A 25,422-nucleotide genomic window follows, 5' to 3' on the forward strand; every position below is an offset into this window, starting at 1 on the left:
GGAGACAGTGTTTTTCGCAAACGCGGCCGCTGAACGAAATTAAATCGGCTAGTGAAATCCCACCTACTGACATCGTAACTAGTGAAATCCCACGTACGGACATCGTAACTAGTGAAATCCCACGTACGGACATCGTAACTAGTGAAATCCCACGTACGGACTTCGTAACTAGTTAAATCCCACCTACTGACATCGTAACTAGTGAAATCCCACGTACGGACATCGTAACTAGTGAAATCCCACGTACGGACATCGTAACTAGTGAAATCCCACGTACGAACATCGTAACTAGTGAAACCCCACGTACGGACATCGTAACTAGTGAAATCCCACCTACTGACATCGTAACTAGTGAAATCCCATGTACGGACATCGTAACTAGTGAAATCCCACGTACGGACATCGTAACTAGTGAAATCCCACCTACTGACATCGTAACTAGTGAAATCCCACGTACGGACATCGTAACTAGTGAAATCCCACGTACGGACATCGTAACTAGTGAAATCCCACGTACGGACATCGTAACTAGTGAAATCCCACCTACTGACACCGTAACTAGTGAAATCCCACCTACTTACACCGTAACTAGTGAAATTCCACCTACTGACATCGTAACTAGTGAAATCCGACGTACGGACATCGTAACTAGTGAAATCCCAACTACTGGCATCGTAACTAGTGAAAATCCCACCTACTGACATCGTAACTAGTGAAATCCGACGTACGGACATCGTAACTAGTGAAATCCCACCTACTGACATCGTAACTAGTGAAATCCGACGTACGGACATCGTAACTAGTGAAATCCCAACTACTGGCATCGTAACTAGTGAAAATCCCACCTACTGACATCGTAACTAGTGAAATCCGACGTACGGATATCGTAACTAGTGAAATCCGACGTACGGACATCGTAACTAGTGAAATCCCACGTACGGACATCGTAACTAGTGAAATCCCACCTACTGACATCGTAACTAGTGAAATCCCACGTACGGACATCGTAACTAGTGAAATCACACCTACTGGCATCGTAACTAGTGAAAATCCCAACTACTTACATCGTAACTAGTGAAATCCCAACTATACTGATATCGTAACTAGTGAAAATTCCAACTACTGACATCGTAACTAGTGAAAATCCCATCTACTGACATCGTAACTAGTGAAAATCCCAACTATACTGATATCGTACCTAGTGAAAATCCCAACTATACTGATATCGTACCTAGTGAAAATCCCAACTATACTGATATCGTACCTAGTGAAAATCCCAACTATACTGATATCGTACCTAGTGAAAATCCCAACTATACTGACATCGTAACTAGTGAAAATCCCAACTACTGGCATCGTAACTAGTGAAAATCCCAACTACCGACATCGTAACTAGTGAAATCCCACGTACGGACATCATAACTAGTTAAATCCCACCTACTGACACCGTAACTAGTGAAATCCCACCTACTGACACCGTAACTAGTGAAATTCCACCTACTGACATCGTAACTAGTGAAAATCCCAACTACTTACATCGTAACTAGTGAAATCCCAACTATACTGATATCGTAACTAGTGAAAATCCCATCTACTGACATCGTAACTAGTGAAAATCCCAACTATACTGATATCGTACCTAGTGAAAATCCCAACTATACTGATATCGTACCTAGTGAAAATCCCAACTATACTGACATCGTAACTAGTGAAAATCCCAACTATACTGATATCGTACCTAGTGAAAATCCCAACTATACTGATATCGTACCTAGTGAAAATCCCAACTATACTGACATTGTAACTAGTGAAAATCCCAACTACTGGCATCGTAACTAGTGAAAATCCCAACTATACTGATATCGTAACTAGTGAAAATCCCAACTATGACATTCTCGCCAGGCTCTGACTTGAACTTGTAAATTCACTGAGTATGTATTATCATCCTGGGTAATACTATATTTCGAATTAGGCATATTTAGACCCTAGGGGGCTCTGCGCTGAGAAATAAATCTAGATTGCGCAATAGCTCTGAAAATCAGTTCGGTGATAATTTTTACTAATTGACATACTTATTGTTATTATGTTACTTATGATAATACTTATACACTAAATTTACACAAAATACACAGTTACACTAAATTAATTATAATTTTTGATAATACATGTAAGCGTACAAAAATGAGATAAACGTATTTGAACACGCTAAAGTGTAACACGAATGAAAAAGGATTAAAAGTAAAACCCTTTAAAAATTTTAAGAAATTTTAAAACTTGCAAATAGCTCGTACCAATAGGTCTTCAAGATAATAAAAAATCGCGAATCTCGGACCAAATGGATCTTCGAGTGAAAAATAAAATAAAATAAAATAGCCCGAAATTTCAACGGTAGACCGGTTTCGTCCTATTTGAACTTATCAGTACCGTGCGGGAAATCTGGCTTAGGACTATAACAACGAAAAGAGAAACTAAGCCTAGGGTGGTGGATAATGTACGAAATGTGAAGTTAAGAGGAACCACGGCTATGTACTGAATTGCGAAGAGTGATAAAAAACGTGAATAAGCAGAATAGTCCATAATGAAAAAAGATAAAAAAGCTAAACCCTAAACAAATTTGAAGAATTTATCACTCTTTGCAATGCAGTCCATAGGTGGTTCCTCTTAACTAAAGTGTAACGCTGCATTTGCGGATAAATGGCTTCGAGATGTTGTCGCTCTGACTCGCTTCGTTAGTAATGCACGACGAAGACAGCTGCAGTCGAGTTAGGTAGCTCACCCGTCCAGAATTTGATTGGAAATTAGATGAATATGTCCGCCCCTCATCGATTGGACCCTTGGACTGTGACGTGCCTAATCGGACTCTTGACGTATTTATTAGAGGAGTTCCGTCGGCGTTTCTAGGTGGAATCACTTTTCAGCAAATCTAAGCAAAAAGCGACAAAGCGTACTAAAATACAAAATATCCATATTGACGAAGGCGCCAGAGAATCGTAGTAGTGTATAGTAATTAGCCAAATTTTATGCTAAATTAGGCGAATTTTAACCGATATTATACAGGGTGTTTCAAAAGGTTATGTAAAAATGTTAAGGAGTTGTAGGGGGTGAATTGAGAAGTAGCCTATGCCTGTTTTATTACCATCTTCCTACGATGACCACTAATTATAGGCTTTGCCTCTGTGGTCACCTGCTTGTCGAAATAAAAATTATTATTATTAATATTATGAGTTAAAAGAGCGCCAGAGAGCTTCAAAGTGTGGCCTACTAGCCCCTGGAAGTAGGCTGCAACAAGAGCAAAACCAAGCAGCAGGGAAACGCGAACATTAATTTTTGGTTTCGTGTGATAGGTGAAAAAGGACTTTGTAAACAAATCGAGGTAACCAGCGTACAAAAGTAAACTTAAACAGTATTTAAAGCCCCTGCGGTTTGGTTTTACGCCTGTTGCAGCCTACTTAGTAGGCCACACTTTGAAGCACTCTGGCGCTCTTTTAACGCATCGTAGGAAAATGGGGAAAAACGGACATACTTCTCAACTCACCCCCTACAACTCCTTCAAATTTTTGCATAACCTTTTGAAACACAATGTATTTCCTATTATCCTAATTTGCAAATTTCCTTACTAAAACTAAAACCCGCAGTTTTCGATTTATTAGCCCTAAGTGTCGTCTCCTTATGATTACTCCTTTTTCGATCTTCTGGTGTTGTTATAAAAAATTTCAGTTTCAGATTGGTCACATTACGTTGGGTTTAAGCCATTTCATCATAAATTGTGACGGGGAATACCTTTCTAACTGGAACCAAGTATCTATTTTTAATGGTTATCAAAATAAATTTCGGATGTCCTTGAAGACATGGTTCAAGGTCATTGAATTTTTTTTTTCCGTTGAATGACGCTTTATACACCCTTAAAATTTCAAATTCGTATCTAAAAGATATTTTGAGTTATTAGCTCTTTATCGTTTTTTTATTTAACACCCTGTGTAAAATACGAACGAAATTGTACGTGTACACGTCATTTACTAAGAGCCAATCAACAATTTATGGTGGTCCTTATTTCGTTTATTTCTTAAATGTTGCAGTCTTACCCTCTAAATTTGTTCCAATGTTTGAAAACATTAATTCGTAAGAAATTTGGGGTAAATTGAACTAAATTTAGAGGTAGTTCAATGAGCTTGAAAATTCTCTATACTTAAAATTAAGCTTTAGAAAAATGGTGATTTTTCATTTTTATCCATATTTTTCGAGTTGGTTACGGATGACGGCTACTCTATCTCAAAATAAACCACTCTGTTGTTGAATATGTCGTTAGATTATCTAAATTCCAACTGCTTTGTATATTATTACTGAAAATGGCAGGTCTATTGGATCCATTGCCACGTGTAAGTCATGTAGTTTGAAACCAGATAAATTGGTTATATATTACACTACTTGGAATATTTCAGTTTTACAATTGTTAGATAAAGTAGCCATAACCCGTATCTAACTCGGAAAATATTAAAAATTAACGTTTGTTCGATTATTTATTAAGAGTTTGTTCAATTGCTAAATAAAGGGAATTTCCAAACTGCTTTGTTTACGTATGGTAATAACTTGCCACTTTCGGTAATAGAACGTTGGGCAGTTGGAAACCAGATAATTTAAACACAGAGTGGTTGACTTTTAGATAGAGTAAGCGTTATCCGTATCTAACTCGAAAAATATCGATAGAAAAAAATTATCCGTTTATTCTAATGATAAGATATATAGGGAATTTTCGCGTAGGAGGGTGGTTGCAAGCCCTTCATGCCACCGTTTGCCACGCGAACCAACAGTTCTCTACACTTACTATTACCGTTAACCTATACAAGTTTTTATGGAAAGGGAAAACCTCTTTAACCAGTGGGAAGAGAACTTGCAAAGTCAACGCGGGAGTTGTTCCGAGTTTTCACCCAGTACCACAAGCTGGGATCGAATCCGGCGATGGTAGCCTGATCAATTACTTTCCCACGCTATTATACTGCCTTGTACGGAGACGACATTTGCTTTTAAGAGCCACATAATCATTGGAATACTTTTTCGAAGAGAAAATCGTTCGAAGTATACCTCGTTTGTTTAAACACGGGCCCCTCTGTTGTCCGGCCTGCCTGAGTCACTTGACGGAAGAAGATAAGCTACCTGAAATTCGTCCAGAATTTTTCAAATGGGATTTCATAAGTATACTACACGCACTGCAACAGTCTACACTGTTAAAAAAAATTGTTCTAATTTGAACAAATCGCCGTTTAGAAGGTTGTCCCTGTAACAGAACGCCATTTTGTTCTAATATGAACAAAAAATATTCGTTCGATAAAGAACGATGGTTGATGGTTCAATATTGAACTTAGATGTTCTATATTGAACAAACCTTCTTTGTTCAAATTAGAACGTTTTGTCGTTCGCCGCGGAACCCTTTGTCGTTCGACTTGGAATGCTTTATCGTTATCCAATGCAAAGAGTAGAGCTCGGCGAAACAGATAAATTAACCGCTAAAATTTCGATTAACCATAAAAATAACGATTAACTGTTTATTCGTGGATATTATCCAGACTAAAAAGCAATTTAACATGTAAAAATAATAGATTTTTTCGGATAATTTGTGGATAAATGTGTGTTTTGGATGAAAATAAATAAAGTGATTAATTCTTATCCAAACGCCGAGCTCTAGCAAAGAGTACATAAAGTTATTGCTTTCAAAATTATAGTTCATGTCTCCTGCCGGCGGTTCATCATGCTAAATTAATAAAAGTAACCCAACCTAACCCATTGCCCACCGAAAAGGAAAACCAGGCCTAAAACTAGATTATTTGAATTAAGTTCCAACCTCAACTTCAACCATCTTATTACGCTTAAAACATCTACCACGAAAGTGATATGCGTAAAATAAATAAAACCTTTTCATAGCGCAAAAGATATTACATTCTATCAGTGCCGGATTTAGACTACTGGAGGCCCTGTGCTTAACATACTTCTAGAGCCCCGCCCCATAAAAGTCCAAGTCATAGAGAATCAACGGCTTTAAAGCAAGTCGCGGCTTTAAGTTGTTCCAATATAATTCGGGCTGTTTAAAAATTAAGTACAGAAAATTTAAGGTGTGATAGGGGTTGGGTAAAGATGTACGACTGTCTTGGTGGTGCTCGTCTGCAACGAATTGGACAAGCGCTAGAGTGTTTTAAAGTTGGCCTACGGACGCCTAACCATAGGCTACCACGCGAACACAAAAACCCAGATAGGAAAGCCGATTTTAGGGGAGGAGGAAATTGGGACTTTATAAAATAAAAAAGCAAAACCTTATCGTGTACGAAAAGTAATTTTATTTTTTAAGCAAATGCTCAAAATGTCGTCCTCCAATTCTTAGAAAAAGAAGGCAGCGACGAAGAAGATATGAAAGTATGTCCTGGAACACTCCAGGTGTGGTACAAATGGGTTCTGCAGCGGCGTGAATTCTTACAACTTAATCCCCCTCTGGAGTTTCGTAGACAAGATCTTTCATCCAGCCCTACAGGAAAAAGTCTAGCGGGTTTAGATCCGGTGATTTTGCAGGCCCGGCGAGTGGACCTCCTCGACCAATCCATCTCTGTGGAAATTGTCATTTGAGGAACTCACGAACCCGCAACGAAAAGTGAGCCGGATCCTCGTCATGCTGAAACCACATTTATCGTAAAATTGCTAACGGGACATCATCAAGAAGGTCAGGTAAGACATTACGAAGAAAACCAATGTACGTCGTCTCATTGAGTCTTGGCGGCAGCTTCTTAAGGGTTAATGTCGCGTGATGATTTTTGTGAGCCCATTTGAGCGGTTTGTGAGTGTTAAAAACACCCTCCCTGGAAAATGTGTTTTCGTCAATGAAAAGCAGAGTTGTTGGAAAAATGGGATCTTGGACAGAACGCTCTGCAAACCATCACGCAATGGGAAATCGTTCGCTGTAAGATCTTGCACCTTTGACCGGTGATAATGGTGCTTTCCGTCATCGTGGAGAACACGCTAATCAGACGAATAATTGTATCCGAATGAACGTGCGACAGTACGTGTGCTAGTCGACTGATTGTCATAAAAGGCCTGTAAGACATCCGCTTCCATCTGAGGATTTATAATATCCCTTGGGTGGCCTCTGTCATGATTGGCTGCCTGAAAGGAAATCAGGTTAGTCTCTTTACTAACGAGTTATTACTACACTTAAAAGTAATTACAAAGAGTTTATCTACCAAATCTTACCGGTGTGGCACCTGTTTCGCGCAATCGACAATGGACATTTGCGAAAATTCGTGGGTTCAAGTAATTCCTGTTTGGATTCTTTTCAAAGTAAATTGGTTGAACAGCATATGCATTACCATCCACTACGTAAAATTAATGTCCGCACGTTCTTCAGTTGTGTAACGATAACGCTCCATTACGTGTGGTAATTTCACAATCATTGAGAACATCGGCCAACAAGCCTTTAAATACCCTATTTTGCCCTGATGATACCATTCAGTAGACCAATTTATCAACATTATTTTCACGAGTCCAATATGCGATCATTTGTTTTTGAGAGTCCCTTATGAGTTCGTTTTTGCGCGACATTGTTTCCGTTGGCCGCTGGGGAGCTCTGCGGCGCAGCGCAACCCGTGCCTTCGTGGTTTCCTCTTCGCCATGACGACCAACTTTGATCTACCGGGAGCATTGTATATTGAATTAACAAAATTGACTATTTAGGATAATGTAGATTAACCTAGGCTTAAAAACTAGCTTCTAGAATTTTCGAAATTTGCTGTAGTGAAGTACGAGGCCTAGCTGTCAGCCTGCCTGTTTCGGAACTTTCGTTTGACATTTGTATCGTATCGCGGCTCTCGCGCTTAAGGTTAGGTAGGCCTAACCGAACTAACCGAAGTTAACTAGTCTCTATCTATATTTGGGAAATTGGATTGAAACTTTGAAAAGGAAGGAAACAAATCTTATTTAAAAATGTAGGGGGAACTCGGGGGAGCCATGCGCTAACTAAACCTTGATAGCACAATAACTCAGAAAATCAGTTACCTTTCGGAGGAGAGTAGAAACCTAGCCCCGGCGAGGCCCCTTCAAATCGCGAGGCCATGGCTTGTAGCACACTTAGCACATAGGTAAATCCGGCACTGCATTCTATGGTGAGAACTGGTAGAATTTATTTCTATGCTGAAAACGTCAAACCAAATTGCAGTATATTACGAAATATTTTCTGTAAATTTTAATTCTGGAACTTGGGCAATTACATTTCCGAACGAATTTCGTCTACCTTACCAATCAAATAAAAATATACTTAAAAAAAACGGTGCGTGTCCTATAAATTCGGACCTTTCACAACCCTTTTTGGTTTTCCACTTCGTTAGGACACGGAGGTTATTTATATCGTTATGTGTGTGAAGTTTCTTTTCAATAGGTGGGGTAGTTTCTGAGAAACAGCGTTACAGATCTAACGCCATTTGAGTCGCTAGTGAAGGAGCTACGCTCCAACAATGAAATTGAATCTTCGGTAAATTTCCAAACACACTGTACATACAACTACAAAAACAACTTCATTACAACATGTTCCAACTCACCCTGAAAATAAATTACTACGAGTTATAGTTTAATCAACCGGTACACTAACTTAAAACAACATAATAATGTACAAAAAACTACCTATAATAAAGCGCACTCTAAACCACTCATATATTACTTTATTTATGTTATACTTGTTTGTTACTTTTGGCCATACGAAGTTTTCCACAAAATAGTGTCACACTTATTACTTACTTTTGGTCATACGTTGAAAGTGTCACGCTTATATGTTAGTACATGTACATGAAACCAATACAAAGAAATCCATATAGGATTGTGTGTAAAACCTGTTCTAAGGGGAACGATCTAGCTATTGGAACGAATCTATTCTATTGTGTAGTTTACAAGCCTTCCTCCAGAGGGCGAAAGAGCATTCGTTCTTATTTGAACGAAATAAAATATCTTGAACACACCGTTCTCTGTTACATACCTTTAGAACGCTATCGTTCATTTTTGAACAGACTGTTCTAAGTTGAACGTCTTCTGAACGAATTTTTTTAACAGTGTACTGTTAAGGTGAGGCAGCATTCGAAACTTGGCTGCCTTGCGTTCAACGTTTATAAGGTTCCCTTTAATACGCAGTTTTAGCTCGAAGTAATAACTGGTGCTCGCTGACGATAAGATATTATTAAAAATATCTTAATCACAAAATTTCCACCTATAACTGATCTCGCGCCGATGGAGAACACAGATGGAGAAGCTCCAACTAAACTTTATCAATTAAAAAAGTAATTTATTTTATCGAAATTGGCAGCTCGACCCTAAATAGAACATAAGAAAATGTATCGAACGTGAAATAATGATCCAAGGGCGTAGAGAAGTATGTTTGATGGGGGAAGGCTAAATGAAATTAAAGGCAATTAATAAATACAGAACACAACGCAACATTCTACTGGAAAAGTGAGGCATCAATGGCAAACACGAATTGGAGGCAAATGAACTTTCCAACAACTATAGTGTACTTTATGAGTTGAAGCCCCAAGGTGGGGGAAAGCTGGTGAAGCTGTCCACAATTAATCAAACTTTTCTAACTCTGGAAAATGTTGTTGGGGCTGCTACACCTTCATGAATACGCCTCTGTATTGATCGTAGAGTTAATTGGAACATCAAAATTGAACATGAAATCCTGATTGAATTCGATCACAAGTGCTCGAGAGCACTGCTTTACATGGGGTGAAGTTTGACCTCAAATACCTCAGTTCAAATTTCAAAATTCGGGCTTCGTCAGAACCTATGACCTGTTTTGTTTTAATTAGGTTCAAAATGTCATTCAAATCTATTGAAGTTTAGTATGATTTCCGCAAACACGCGGTAGGAAATTCATTCATTCAGCAGCCAGGCAATGTGCATAGTGGAGATGAAGCAATCCAGGAAATCGTAATCCTGGTACGTCCCATCTCAATACAGGAAGTTCTCCTTTAGTAACAAAACTGCCCGTCTGGATCGATGATGTCGTCAAGTACTTTGTACCGTTGATGGCAGATAAGGAGCCCCTCAACCCCAACGACCCAAACTCGTGGTTTACAATTTACTGGTGACGATGGCCTACGCACGAACGTGACACTTGGGAAATCTTAATTGAGAAATGTATTATTTACCTTATCTCGTAATCTATTCAAAGAGTTTATCTAATGCTCGCAATAAATTTAAGTTTGTTTAAATTGTTAGGACTAACAGTTCTTGAGATGCGGGAAGAATTTGGCATCGGAGCCCTGGTCGACGCTTACCCCATCCTCAAACACGTTCCGCGTTCCAAGATGTAACGACAAGCAGAGGTCTGAGAAGCTCCGTCGCGAAAATATTCTTGGGAACACGAGCAGACCCGCACTCCAGATACGACGAAGTGTCCTCTTTTAAAAGATACGTTCTCATTTCGGACACCAGACGGCGCCAGTGCGCTTCTCAATTGAACGAAATATACGACCCATAATACAAACTTACCTTCTCTCTGGTGTCTCTTTATATCCGCGACTTCGCCGACGCTTGCTTGGCGGCCAAAACAGAGGCTGAGGAAGAGAGGAACCAAGAAATGAACCAGTATTTCACAGACAGTAATGTGTCGCTGCTCATATTGGATCTCTTCAGCGGTAAGGCCAATTACACTCCTTGTCCTTAATGTAAATGAACCTGAAAGGAATTGTTCCTGAAATGTTTATTCAAATCTGCGGCAACAGCCGGCACTGATAGAAAGATAATTACTTTGAATTATTACTTACTACGGATTAGGACTACGATCCTGCCCGGGAGAAAAATTGACCCTGCACAACTTGCTCTAAATGATTGCAACTTTACACGACCAGATGGCCCTGGCAGCCACGATTTAGAACGGCAAAACATCATATTCATATATTTACCAAAACTTTCACAATTGGTGTTCTAGAAAATATATGAACAGTCAAACCGGTAGATAAATGTATACAGTAAATATTCAATTTTATCAGTTCTAAGTAGTACTTAGAGAGAGAGCACTTGCGTGATCTGAACTGTGGAAATAATAACGAGACATCGGATATCAGATTATCTGCATCAGTGGCGTAGCCAGAAATTCGTCAAGGGGGGGTCGAAGTATGTGAATGTTAAGAGGGGGGTCGAGAAGGGGTTGGAAATTTAGTACAGTCAAAGGTAAGCCCAAGGGGGGTCTGGACCCGGAAACCCCCCTTGTCTACGCCACTGATCTGCATTAAGTTCGGATATTATCAGATTAGTTGATATGCAGATTTTATTTTTAAACCACATAATATTAATGTAACATCTTTAGCAAATGACTGTTTGATTAATTGACTTTTAAATTAAAAAGCAGATCAGTTAACATATGTAGATAAAGCTAACAATATTTTTCTGAAAAGCGGATGTTAGATTTCTGAACCAGTATATTTAATTTACCGAAATTGTACCTAAGAATTTAGTCACGTAGATCTTGAACTCACTACTATCAGTTTATAGACAATCGTATAAATTCAATTTAAACTCTTCCAAAAATTGGTATTGGCGTATTCAAAGATAAATTAAATCAAACTAAAACATCAACGGTGCGTAACTGTTAAATTAGCAGCCAGAGCCAATGGGACTGAACAGATATCTAATTGAGAAGTGAAAGTTATGTTTTAGAATTCCAAGACTTATAGAAGCCCTATTCGTATTAACCAATTTCAATTAACGTTGGGACGACTTCTGTAAATGCGAGCGAGTGCTACAGTGTGAACTAAGCGTTAAAGACAGCGCGAGAGAGAAAGGAAACGAGGACAAGCATCGTTTTAACAACTTAAACCAATTATCTCGTCCGAGAACTTCCGACAAACCCGATACGGTTCCTTTAATACATCCGTATACTGCGAAAAAGGTGGAATTCGTATTCACATTAGAATAGAATATATGCCCCCCACTAGGAAGCCCCCGTTCATCCAAACCAGGGCTGGACGTGGAAAGACACGGTGACTTTCAATCGACCAATTATTAACGTTGCAAATATCGAGAAAACCAACAAACATTTGACTAGCACGGAGATATTTTCTTAATCAATGTCTACTGAAATAATTGAATGTAGTTGAAATATAAAAGAAATAGACAGATTTTACTTCTTAACAACGTTCATTGCTTTACAAAATCGAATAACAATTTTCGGCGGATGACAAACACAGCACCCCACACAAGGAGAACGCAACCCGTCAAAAGTCATGCATTTTCTTGCGTACATTTTTCATTGGCTAGACGGTTTAGTGCCTGCTGCCGTCGGAAGGGGAAAATTCGGAAATTGTCTTCCCCCTTTCCGTAAAACGTGCAGCGTAAAGGTTTGTCCAATGAAATTTGTACACAACACTGCGTAAGCATATTTAAATGCTAGCTGCGATCTCCTTGTGTTTGTTGCTCCTACGTCAAACGGTTAATTGCGGTTAATTGAGTGTACTGTCAATCCATGTGAAATAGACCATTTGACCGATTTCCGAAATTATTTTATTTATCGTACCAAGATTACATTTATTTCTAACTTGGGGATAATATTGAGATAATTTTTAGCGTTATTCCCAATTCCCCTCATGTTCGAAAACTAAGCTCCTTTCCCATAAAAAATCAGATAATCTCATTGGCTCGCTAAAACTTACGTCGTCCCACGTGATTGAGGCTCGCACCGTTGACGTTTATCTTTCCCACCTTGGCCATGATGCTCGTGAATCGTTTCAACATAGTCATTGTCATTAAGAGGCCCCTTAGGTGAACCGTTCTTCGGGACTCGTGCACGCCGCAGCCTCTGCGGAGTCGTTCTTTACGCCACTGGAATCTTGATTTTTGATGGTGAACGAATATAAAAATAATTTTTTTGCCATTCTTAGAACCTTAGTATAAATATTTTAAAACTAATATTTAAAAAAATGATTTAATTTTAGTTTGTAAATTGATAGAAAAATCAATATTTTTTTCTATTGAAGAGCTTAAATGCCAAACCTTAATTGAGTTTGAGATGTCCGTTTGATGTTGTAGCTAAAAATGTAATTACCATAGTTTACCATCAACCGAAAATCTAGAACACCGGCTTGTTTAAAAATTGAAAAGTAGTTGGCCACTTTACTCGAAGGTAAATCCCCTTAAATTTAACCCTGTTGAGCTTGTGGTATAGGGCTGATGCTATTTGTCTTTGATGTTGAAACGAAGTGAAAATTTCAATAGCATATAAAACCCGGCGTCCACCCTGAGAGGATTTGGTCTAAGCCTCGCCTCATATGAGGCAGCTGTGAGAATTCACATTTTTTCGACTTTTTCTTCAGAAGCGCAATAAATATTTTAAAATATTTTTGTCAAGTGACATAAAAATAGTGGTTAGAGTGGAACGCCCATGGATAAGAATAAATTCAAAATTGCAATTCATTGGGACAACGTTTATTGCATTTGGAAGTGCAAAAGTCTATTTTCGGTACATATTATGTCATAGACTTAACGTGGATTACAAAAAAAATTAATTTCATTTGGATAACGTTAATTTTCTTTGGAAGTGTAAACAAAGCATTAAATTGTTTACCATAAACCTAACAAGAAACGTTTGACTTCAAAGTCACAGTTGCCTTTCTAATTTTTAAAAAAGGAAAATTCAATATCATCGTAAATTTTTGTATCTTTTCATGAAAGCAGACACTACACTTTGATCTTTTTCAAACGATTGAGAAGCTAGTCCTAATACACGTAGGTGTACATTCCCGTAGACGTAACATTATGAACTTTGACCTCAAATATATCTGGTCACAATTCGAAAATTAAAATTCAGCCTTCGTAATTAGGACACGAATACTTGTTATTCAAGAAGTAGATTCAACTTTGTGCTTCTTAGATGTTTATATTTCTAAATCACAAGAGTACCTTATAGAGTCGAAATTTTCATGACAATTAATTGCAACCCAAGGTAAAATAAGAAGACTTGATTACGTTTTAAATATTATTTAGGGATGGTAGCTTTATTTCGGTCTAATGACGAAATGTTCGACACTAAATTAGGATGAAGTTTGACTGTATTAGCTGCGATTGCAGTTTACGACTGTAAAGCCACTAATGCGACTGGACAAAATAAACTCTTTGATAAAGATGCAACTAGACTGCATTTAGTCTACATTTGTAGCCTTAATATTAGCTGCAATATGGCTAAAGGTTTAATGCACTTGAAGTTCATTTATTTATTATTTCTTAATTTTTTAAATATTTTGAAATAAAGCTACAATTTCAGACCATTGACTGCACCTTATTATGTCTGTAATTTGGATACATTTACAGTCATTTCACCTACGTAAACAAGTTGTTTTTTCCATATCTAAAAATCTTTGCGTACCACTTTCAAATTTATATAATGTTTTTTTTCAAACTTAATGTTTTGAGTTACCTGGTTTTCGAACAACGTTGCGATCATGTTATTATAAACAACATAAGTACCATAGTAATAATATGTATGACAATTAGCTTATAATTGTTACTTACGTAAAAAAAAATTTCAAATAAGCTGTCTGTTAGTTTTCAAATATTTTATTAAACCTCATTTAATTGTGTAATTTCTACAATTATTATTTCTATAATTAATATTTCTACTTTAATAATTCCTTAAATTATTACACTTCGTTTGGTGCGCATTCCCTGGGTTTGTTTAAAAATATCTTTAACTTCCAACTGGAATGCTTACAATAATTTGTAACCCAATTAAATTTAATTTTTTTGAAGTGTTTTGTTTATCCCGATCCGGGTGAATGTTACTATCAAAACGAACGTAATTGGACGTTTCCTAATTCCAACACAAAGACATCGTAAGCTCCAACTACAATATGTATCTCGGTTTTGGTTCAGCTTTTAATAACCTAGTCATTAATTGCGATGACTCTGGTTGGATGTGTACAAAAAAGATGCAACAATGCGCCTACAAGTTTCCCACACACGTTTTCGAGAGGTAGCTTAACCTGTCAAATTAGGAGCTAGAAGCCAATGTTCTTTTGTAATTTGGTGTTAGCTTTTGCGCTACGAGGGATGATGCTGTTATCCGGCTGAAAAAGGTCTGCAAACATTCTGTAAATGGACTGCTTTAAGACTGTAATGGTTCTGGAATACCTCTACAATTGGGCTGTAGGTTGTCTGATTTTTGGCTACTGTTTTCGTTAGAAATATATCTTCCAAGTTCTGCCAGCTAGATGGCTTAAATTTGATCGTTTTCAGCCCAAAAAGAAACGTATTTCAGCTAAATGCCTTGCATCCATATTGCAGCCTCTAAATTTATGTAATGGCTGGGCAGTTGGAGGCACTTCGACAGGTATTCCGAGTCTCTTAGTCAATTACCACTGAATTAAGTGAACGAAAGAACTGTCGACTTTCGAAAAACTCCGCGCGCTTTTTTCTTTTTTTTTCGACTCCTAGATTAACTCCATAAAAGAAGAGATCCGATGTCGCCCCCCTCTTGAAATCTACGTGGACTCGGACTGGGGAAAATGGAGATGGCCTTAAATACTGGAATCAGAGAATTTAACGTTTTTCCCCCTTCCATTCATTTATTTTTTATTCCTTTTTCATTTTAACCCTTTTGGTCGTTGCGAAAGAAACGCGAACATTTTAAGACCCTAATTAACTAGGAATGAAAAAGCTTTAACGACGTACGCCTTATAATTTTGTAATTGGTGTCCGTCCACGACGTTGTAAAGTGAAAATAAAAATTAAATGTGTCAGATTATTTTTTTTATAATTTACGATGCGTAGTCGCCATCTCTGTTTAAAAGATTTAACAAGATATTTTCTTTCGCTACTAAAAGGAAAATTAACTCGGGTATTTAGTGTCATAGCTGCACGGGCTCGTCTCAAATTTGAGCCGATTTGTGAGTTTGAGACCGAGTCCTTAAATATTCGAGTTGATTTTTGAGCACGAGACGAGTCCCTTCTAAATTTCCTTGAATCACGAGCCTCGACTGAGAGCAATCGAAAAAACGTAGCACGAGCCGATACCAAGATATTATTGTCTAATTTACGAGCTGAGACGAGACTGAGTCCGAGTCTTAAAAATATTTGAAAAGTGAGCCCGAGTATAGACCTATCGTTATAGTTCTTAACAGGAATTCATACCTCTACTTGGAATGCTTATCGCGGCAGATTTTCGTCTCGATGTGGCTGACGGGTTTTTCGACGTCACTATGTTCACTTAAAAAACAACAACGTGAGAGGGGAGCGCGTGCAGATGGGAGTTTATCTCTCGTAGGCGTAGAGTGATCTTACCATACGCGATACGCCAGGATCAGCATTCCAAGTAGAGGTATGGATTCCGGTTGATAATGATAAGCACGAGCTTGAGACCTGTCTTGGATTATTTCGCGTCTCAAAATATATTTCTCAATTCTATTTGTTCATAGAACGAAATCATCAATAATCGTCCACCCCTAAAAATAAATGACTGAACCAAACTCTATACACTCTTTTACGAAGTCGGCCATTTCATTACAGGCCTAATTTAAAATAGTACGGGCAAGGGCGCCTGCACGTGCTCGTCAGCTCAAGACGTCGCGTGCACTTGACCGCGTGAAGCGGCCTTGCATGCACTATTTGAAATCAGACCTATAATAAAATGCAGCTCTCACAAATAAGGATATAAAAGAGTGTATTGGCTGTTAAATTGAATGATGCGAGTCATGCGACCTTTGCACCCACGTAAAGGTCGTTTTTTTACCGCCCATTTCGCAATTTTTCGAAGTTCAAAACGCTGCTGCCGTTATTAACATCTAAGCGGAAGCAAAATTAATAAATGTTTCTAAACTACAACAGTAGTTACAAAAATTTTACCTTATAATCTTAGAGGCAGATGTTATTTTACGTTATAAAGCATAAAGTAAATTTATTTAGTCTCTTTGGAAGAAGAGTGTTATGTATTGGTATTTACGAGATACCCCAGGGTACACTAAGGGGAAACAAAAAGAGAATGGACGAAACTACAGCAATGGTTAAAATGTCGTAGGACACAAGTAAATGGCTTAAAGCTTGCAATTTCACTGTCGCTTATCCTGCCTTTTCTAAAAATCGTGTGAGCTGATTTAAATATACCGCTTCAATTGCAATTTTTGAATGAGGCATTCGGGTTTAAGCAAATAATACTTAGTGTTTAAATAAAAAATCATATGTTCCGGCTTCTAAAATTGGAAGAGAATTATGATAAGCTGTCCATTTTATAGGAGGATGCGTATTAAAAAGCATTAATGCTTATGTATAGGTACGTAATTTACTCAAAAAACCACTACAAAAACATGCAGCCATATATTTTGTAAATATTTTTTGTACTGTTGAGGAATCAAAAACGAGTGAGCCCCTAATATTTATTCCGACCCCTAGTCTGAGACGAGCCCTAAACGAATTGATTAGGTAAAAAGAGTCCGAGACGAACCCAAATTTGTTAACTTAAGAAAATTGAGCTCGAGACGAGACGATCGAGGAAAATAATTAAAAGCAAATGAGACCAAGGTGAGTCTACATGAAAAATAAAACTTGACGAGCCGTTTCAAAACCCTGAGCTGAGCTTGTACAATATTTTTCCTTACATTGAGCCAAAGACGAGCACTTAAATGTTTGGGTAAAAATTTTGAGATGAGCCCGAGTCCAACTTGGGCCGTGCAGCTATGTTTAGTGTGAGCCACCACACTGAATTTTTACGCCGCTCTTGGCGCAGACACATCCTTTAAGGGATTATTATATTCTGTAGAGAGCCACCTTAATTTTCTGTAGATATTTTGTTGACGAGATAAAAATAGATTTAGACTCCACTAAACGTATCGTTTTAAATTGGCTTTAAAGGGCATTAAACAAGCTAATATTTTTAGTTGTACAAAAAAAATCAACATAAATATTTTTCATTGGTAAGCCTTGGACAAAATTTTAACTTAAATTCGTTTCTAGGAAACTACTACTCTACGATACGTTTCTACAAAAATCGGAGACAGATGCTACTAAGATATTATACATAAACACTTGGAATGTCTATAAGATAATATGGTACTAAGGTGGGACCTGCAGCAATTTGCGACGACCTGTCCAACCTGCACCTGCCAAGTTTCTAACCTGTACCACCTGCAACCTGCAATTTTTTCTAAAACCAATGATTTACCCAACCTGCACCTGCAGGCTATTTCACCTGTTCAACCTGCAACCTGCGCGGGTAACCTGCAAATCACCTGCAGAAATACTAATAAAGACATATGTAGAGAAGTATTAATATATATTTTATTGAGGTAAATGCTAAAGAGTAAGCAAGTAACATTACCAGTGAGAGTCTCCCACTGGTAATGTTTTAAAAGACATATTAAATATTAACTGGTCTGTTAAACACTTGACGTCTTAACCTACAAAGAAAATAATTATCCAACGTCGCCGGCACCGTAGAAATTTAATTCTTAGTCTCCAAAATAAAACGTATTTTACAGCTAAGGCCCACGAGTGACGAGACTAGAGTCTAGAGTGTAAAAACGAAACTAAAACCAAACCGACTTTCGATAATTGATATTAAGTCGAGGCGCGCCACCGCATGGAGAGAGTTAGAGGACGCAGCCTGGAGCTGGCGTGGAGAGAGTAAGGGAAAACGTAATCCGAGAAGCTACACATTTCAATTCTCCCCGCGGTTATTTTAGCGAAGATAGGCACCAGTTCGTCACAGCATAGTATACATATGGCATACTCGTTTTGTTAGTTCTTTTATGTTGCGGTAAAGCGGACCTTTCGTATATGGCAGGTTGGCAGGTAAACCTGCAAATCTGCGACAATATGATCTACCCAACCTGTATCTGCCACTCTTTTCACCTGTCCAACCTGCAACCTGCAAAAAATATTTTCTATCGTGATCTGATCTGACCTGACCTGCGCAGGTAGCAGTTATCTGCAGACCTGCACAGGTAATCTGTACAGTTCCCACCTTATAATGGTAGCCTTAATGATTTCCATAGAAACGGGTAAGATATAAAGTCAAACGTTTCGCTCAACTCGTCGCCTATCCTTTATTAATCTAAACGTATAATACTAACTGAATCTGGTGAACGTGGTGATATCAATTAAACCCGATTAGACCAAACCAGTTTAGATCGGTTATTTAAGATAATGAATCAGATACAGTTTGATATCAGATTGCTTTGATACACTTGATTTGATAAACTAGTTATCTCATGCGATTCTCGAAGATCTTTAGAGAGATAACGAAATTATTATCATGATTAGTATATTTTCCGAGTGAGCGTCCTTCGACGTAGTTTAAGCCCCGCCCGTTTGTTCTAGTTCCTTTGTAGCACGGAGCCAATTGAACCTCAGATAGTCCAAGTGAATACATATATAATTTCCTGGTGCTACTATAGTATTAAATTACGTTTCCCTAACTTCCCGCGGAAGTTGTATTATCCTTAAACTTGATTTTCACATGACTAGGTAAACATAAATAAGACAGATTCCCGGCTCAACATGGTAGATTTTTAACTGCATTAGCAATTTCGGTGGGGTAGGCCGGGCTTAAGCGATTAACTTTGGCCCGGCGCAAACGCCGCTGACGTTTAACGGGAGCTTTAGAATGCTCCAACAGCGCTGGCAAGTTTGTTTGTCGAAACGTCGGAAAATCACCGTGGAAGCCTGAAACGTTCCCGTTTCTAAAGTCGGATGTTTAACCTCTCAACTGGAGCCGGAGATAACTCTGAAGCAAAAATATTTTGTTGACTTTACGCCGTTGAAAAATACGCGATGGGGGGAGGAACGGGGGTTTTAAACGTCAGTTAATTTGCTCTTTTCGGGTTCGCTTCTGGGAATAATAATCTCCTAGGGGTCTTAAAAATTTAATTAATTTTAGTCTACCCATAATTAAGGCGATCCGGCAAAAAGCAACGAGGAAGAGAAAACGGCGGAGGGATTTTCCGTTCTTGAAAGAGATACGATGCTCTCCGTTTTCAAAAAATATCGTTCAATCCCATTTAATCTCGGCGTCAATTTTTCTTTTGCAAATAACAATCAATTATTAATACGCAAATAAAAGTACTTTTTGACCGAGCGAGCGAATCGAGCTAGTCTTACTATGCGGGTCGTTTTGACGTCAAATCTGCATACCGCGAAGGCTGTCGACGTTTTACACAAAAGGTGACGACATTTTTGATATTGTTTCTGAGACGTAGACGAGACATTTGGGCTACTCCTTCTGCGTTGAGTTTGCAAGTTCTCTCCCCACTGGTTAGAGTGGTTTTCCCCCGAGTTTTTCGGTTTCCCCTTTCCATAAAAACTTGTTCAGGTTATCGGTAATAGTTAGTGTAGAGAGCTGTTGGCTCGAGTGGCAAGAAAGGCTTCCCACAACCCTGGAAATATTTTATCTCCCACCTGTAACAAAAATTCAATTTTCATGCCACGCGAGCCAACAGCTCCTTACACCTACTACTACCGTTAACCTAGACAAGTGTTTATGGAAGGGGTAACTGAAGAACTCGAGGAAAGCCCCTGTAACCAGTGGGGAGAGAACTTGTAAACTCAACACGGAAAGAATAACTTTCACCTTATTCGTATACCCTTAGCATGTTTAGTAACATTTTGTGTCACCAGATGGGGTAAGGACTCCTTCAGCTGTGTTGTTAGGATAAAAGCTCAAATAAATCATGGGCAAACTACAACAGGACTCGTAATGTAAGCCTGTAAAACTTTGTCTTCCAAATGTCGTGTTGAAATTTTACGTGACGGGCAGCGCCATCTAGTGAAGTTCTTTGAAGTTAAAAATTTGGGACAAAATGGCAGCGTCCATGGAGTTTTAGATTAGATTATTGAAAGGTAAAATTAACGCCGAATTTTCATGTTAAGTTATACTAATCTATTTTATTGACTAATATGATAAGAATGTTTGAATACAGATATTCTTGAGAATATATTTCAATCTAATCTTTGCGAAACGGTTGAAAAACTAGAGGAGGCACAAAATAGCCCTCGTAATGAATCTTCTAAAAGGCTTACATAACATCGAATGGATATTCAATAGAAAGAGTACAGCTCAAGACTTGGCCCCTTAACCCCATTGTATTGAATTTGAATATTAACTTCATTAATTACTGGTAAAGCTAAATTTTCCATGAAAATGGGCATTATTCTTCAAAATCAGTTTGCCCATGAATAAATGGTCTCGAACCAGAGGCAAGTAAAAACCTGTACGCTTCGAAACATCGTCTTTTAATTAAGTCACATCTCGGCCACAAAATAAGCAAATTGAAACTGTACTAAATAATATAAAAACAAAATTTATTAGGCGCTTTAAAGTATCGAAAAAAATCGCCAAACTGTGACTTAAAACGACAATTTAAAATAATGTATAAAATAATTAAGGATCGAAATTGGAAATGTGTTCTGAACCGATTTTACATTATTACCTATTGAACAAAATAAACCATTTATCTTACACCATTCTCATAAAAAATTGATTTAAATATTTTCAAAGTTGATGGTTTAAAACAATAACTAAAGGGTAAATCGAAAACTTTCTCTGAACAAATTTGAGAATTTCCAAAAATCAATTTTTAGCAAAAAGTAATCGTGAAATTCGCTAATTCCTAATTGAGAAAAAGGTGAATGCCGAAGCCATTTGTATAAAATACCTTTTGTTCATCTTTCTGTACAATTTTTGTTCTTCGCTTGAAAACATGCACCTTCGACTGGTTCTTCAAAATACGTTTTCGGAGATAAAAAGTGAGTAGAAGGAAAGTAAGGGCGAGGCACCGATCCCAGGTTCAGGTTTAGGATCGGGATCGAGATCCGGGATTTAAGGGGTGAAATGGGGGTAAAATCGTCGAAAAGTTAATGTATTTATGATATTTCTCGCGACGATTTGTTTTTTCGTATATCAAAATATTATGTTCAGGCCACCTTGTTTATTTATCTCCGCTTATCTCGAGTGACACTTGAACGTATTTCTTATCGCGTTTTATCGCACGGAATAAGTTGAAATGATGTAAAAAGTGATAACCTGGGCGGCGCGCGTGCGCGGATTACCCGGGAGCCGCGGTTAATTTGAATTTAAAACACGTATTTGAGTGTATTGACGTCATGGAATATTCGGCGCGCGTGCGCAGATTACCCGGGAGGCGCGGTTTTCGCGGCGCGGTTAATTTAAATGAAAACATAAATTTGAGTGTTTTGACGTCATGGAATATTTGCTGTTAAAGTAACGTAGAATGGAAATATTTTTAAACTTAATTTTAATATCTTTGTAGTACGCTTGGCACTTCAACCTATCTCACGAGTATTTCAAACGAATATTTCAGCTATTTGTGTGTTTCGAGGCACCCCACCCCAGTACGCCCCCCAAACCCTTTTACCCATGCGATAATTACCGTGGCACTCTTTTCCCCATAGTCGAACCCCCGCAGTAAGGCCCCCTCCCTTTTTTCCATGCGATAATTTCCATGGTACCCTTAACCCCATCGTCAACCTCCCCCCGTTAAGCCCCCTCCCACCTTTCACATGCGATAATTTCCATGGTACCCTTTTCCCCAAAGGAGAACCACCCCTGTAAGGCCATACCTCCCCTTTTTTCCCATTTGATAATTACCGTTCATCCCCTTTTTTCTCATGTTATAATTACAGTGGTACCCACCTCCCCCTTTTCCCCATGTGATAATTACCGTGGTACTCTTTCCCCATAGTAGAACCACCCCAGTAAGGCCCTTCCTCCCCCTTTTTCCCATGTGATAATTACCGGGTTACCCCTCCCCCTTTTGCGCATGTTATAATTATCGTGGTACCCCCTCTACGCTTTTCCCTTTTCCCCGCAAAATAACTCAAACTCGCAGTCGTACCAAACCCCCCTGTACCCCTTTAAACCTCCTGTATCCAATGGCTAATGTATAAAGGCCACGGGACTAACGTACGCCGAGAGCGCCACAGGACGTTTAAAACGGAACGACCCCGAAACCCCCCGCCCCTCCCCATTTCCGAAACTAACAGGCCTTCTGAAACTACCTCATACGATCCCCCCCCCTCCGAAATTCGCTGCGGAAACAGAGAGAAAATTTCGGGTGTATTGCGTGTTGGGACAAACTCGGCCCAACTCTCAGGGACGACCGATTTTGAGAAAATAGATAGTCGAACCACCTCAGTAACGAAGCCAAAGGCAGTCTCGGTTTCCCTACGTTCCGCGGGTTGTTTTTTCCTCGCGGGCAGCCTTCGCCTTCCTTACTGACTAACCAAAAGCTCGAACGACGACGAAGACGAAGTGTTTTTATAATATAGACTAGCCGAGAAGCCCGCCTTACAGGCGGGCCCTCAGCTAGTTGTGTGTTTCGAGGCACTTCACCCCAGTACGCCCCCAACCCTTTTTCCCATGCAAGAATTTCCTTGGCACCCTTTTCCCCAAAGTAGAACCACCCCAGTAAGGCCCTACCTCCCCTTTTTTCCCATGTGATAATTACCGGGGTACCCCCAGTAAGGCCCTTCCTCCCCCTTTTCCCCATGTGATAATTACCGGGGTACTCCCCGTTTTTCCCATGTGATAATTACCGGGGTACTCCCCGTTTTTCCCATGTGATAATTACCGGGGTACTCCCCGTTTTCCCCATGTGATAATTACCGGGGTACTCCCCGTTTTTCCCATGTGATAATTACCGGGGTACTCCCCGTTTTCCCCATGTGATAATTACCAGGGTACTCCCCGTTTTCCCCATGTGATAATTACCGGGGTACTCCCCGTTTTTCCCATGTGATAATTACCGGGGTACTCCCCGTTTTCCCCATGTGATAATTACCGGGGTACTCCCCGTTTTCCCCATGTGATAATTACCGGGTACTCCCCGTTTTCCCCATGTGATAATTACCGGGGTACTCCCCGTTTTCCCCATGTGATAATTACCGGGGTACTCCCCGTTTTTCCCATGTGATAATTACCGGGGTACTCCCCGTTTTCCCCATGTGATAATTACCAGGGTACTCCCCGTTTTCCTCATGTGATAATTACCGGGGTACTCCCCGTTTTCCCCATGTGATAATTACCGGGGTACTCCCCGTTTTCCACATGTGATAATTACCGGGGTACTCCCCGTTTTCCCCATGTGATAATTACCGGGGTACTCCCCGTTTTTCCCATGTGATAATTACTGGGGTACTCCCCGTTTTCCCCATGTGATAATTACCGGGGTACTCCCCGTTTTTCCCATGTGATAATTACCGGGGTACTCCCCGTTTTCCCCATGTGATAATAACCGGGGTAATCCCCGTTTTCCCCATGTGATAATTACCGGGGTACTCCCCGTTTTCCCCATGTGATAATTACCGGGGTACTCCCCGTTTTTCCCATGTGATAATTACCGGGGTACTCCCCGTTTTCACCATGTGATAATTACCGGGGTACTCCCCGTTTTCCCCATGTGATAATTACCGGGGTACTCCCCGTTTTTCCCATGTGATAATTACCGGGGTACTCCCCGTTTTCCCCATGTGATAATTACCAGGGTACTCCCCGTTTTCCTCATGTGATAATTACCGGGGTACTCCCCGTTTTCCCCATGTGATAATAACCGGGGTAATCCCCGTTTTCCCCATGTGATAATTACCGGGGTACTCCCCGTTTTCCCCATGTGATAATTACCGGGGTACTCCCCGTTTTTCCCATGTGATAATTACCGGGGTACTCCCCGTTTTTCCCATGTGATAATTACCGGGGTACTCCCCGTTTTCCCCATGTGATAATTACCAGGGTACTCCCCGTTTTCCTCATGTGATAATTACCGGGGTACTCCCCGTTTTCCCCATGTGATAATAACCGGGGTAATCCCCGTTTTCCCCATGTGATAATTACCGGGGTACTCCCCGTTTTCCCCATGTGATAATTACCGGGGTACTCCCCGTTTTTCCCATGTGATAATTACCGGGGTACTCCCCGTTTTCCCCATGTGATAATTACCGGGGTACTCCCCGTTTTCCCCATGTGATAATTACCGGGGTACTCCCCGTTTTCCCCATGTGATAATTACCGGGGTACTCCCCGTTTTTCCCATGTGATAATTACCGGGGTACTCCCCGTTTTCCCCATGTGATAATTACCGGGGTACTCCCCGTTTTCCCCATGTGATAATTACCGGGGTACTCCCCGTTTTCCCCATGTGATAATTACCGGGGTACTCCCCGTTTTCCCCATGTGATAATTACCGGGGTACTCCCCGTTTTTCCCATGTGATAATTACCGGGGTACTCCCCGTTTTCCCCATGTGATAATTACCGGGGTACTCCCCGTTTTCCCCATGTGATAATTACCGGGGTACTCCCCGTTTTTCCCATGTGATAATTACCGGGGTACTCCCCGTTTTTCCCATGTGATAATTACCGGGGTACTCCCCGTTTTCCCCATGTGATAATTACCGGGGTACTCCC

The sequence above is a fragment of the Leiobunum rupestre genome, chromosome 4 (genome assembly GCF_980474605.1).
Source record: "Leiobunum rupestre chromosome 4, qqLeiRupe1.1.hap1, whole genome shotgun sequence".
NCBI lineage: Eukaryota > Metazoa > Arthropoda > Arachnida > Opiliones > Sclerosomatidae > Leiobunum > Leiobunum rupestre.